The sequence below is a fragment of the Hylobates moloch genome, unplaced genomic scaffold (assembly GCF_009828535.3).
Source record: "Hylobates moloch isolate HMO894 unplaced genomic scaffold, HMol_V3 SCAFFOLD_15, whole genome shotgun sequence".
Lineage (NCBI taxonomy): Eukaryota > Metazoa > Chordata > Mammalia > Primates > Hylobatidae > Hylobates > Hylobates moloch.
Window position 1 is genome coordinate 53,750,745 of NW_026652290.1, and position 1,265 is coordinate 53,752,009.

A 1,265-nucleotide genomic window follows, 5' to 3' on the forward strand; every position below is an offset into this window, starting at 1 on the left:
TTTATTTATTTATTTATTTATTTATTTATTTATTTATTTATTTATTTATTTTGAGATGGAGCTTCAATCTCACCCAGGCTGGAGTGCAATGGCACAATCTCAGTGCACTGTAGCCTCCGCCTTCCAGGTTCAGGTAATTCTCATGCCTCAGCCTTATTTCTACCAACATTCTGTTCCTGATTATTCTCTGAGAAGATGAATGCTTCTCTCCAGCTCTCCTCTTGTCTTTCTGAATGCTTACCAGAAATATCTTTAACATCCATATTTCTACCAACAGTCCCTTTATGGCAATCTAGGCTTTTTCTAGCATAAATCTTAAAACTCTTCCATTTTCTATCAATTACCCAGTTCCAAAGCCACTTCTAGATTGTTAGGTATTTCTTACAGCAGTATCCCACTCTTGGTACCAAAATCTGTATTGGTGGTCTCAAGAGAAAAAGAACCAACAGGAGATTATATATTTATTGTAAGAAATTGGCTAATGCCTTTATGGAAGCTGAGAAGTACCGAGATCTGCAGTGAGCAAGTTGGAGATTCAGGAGAGCCAATGGGATGGTTGCAGCTTGAGTCCAAAGGTCTGAAAACCAGGAGAGCCAATGGTTTAAGTTGGAGTCCAGAAGCCACCCACACTAGGAGGACAATCTGCCTTACTTGGTCTGCTGAGTCAAATGTTAATCTCATCCAGAAATACCCTCATAGATAACTGGGATGTTTGATCACAGCCTTTTGCCTTCCCCCACCTTAAAGAGTAGCTTTGTTTGCTTGTCTACTGGGCTTTGGGCCCCTTGTCTTCATCAGGGGGAATGGTGTAAATAAAGAGAAGGAAGGAGAACAGAAGTTGAGACTAGCTGTATTAGTTTGTTCACATGCTGCTAATAAAGACATACCCAAGACTGGGTAATTTATAAAGGAAAAGAGGTTTAATGGACTCACAGTTCCACGTGGCCTGGGAGGCCTCACGGTCCTGGTGGAAGATGGAGGAAGAGCAAAGGGACGTTTTACATGGTGGCAGGAAAGAGAGAATGAGAACCGAACAAAAGGGGAAACCCCTTATAAAACCATCAGATCTCATGGGACTTATTCACTACCACGAGAACAGTATTGGGGAAACCACCCCCGTGATTCAGTTATCTCCCACTGGGTCTCTGCCACAAGTGGGAATTATGGGAGCTACAATTCAGGATGAGGTTTGGGTGGGGACACAGCCAAACCATATCACCATCTTTATTAGAGAGGAAAGAGAGCTATCTACAGAAGAAAAGCTC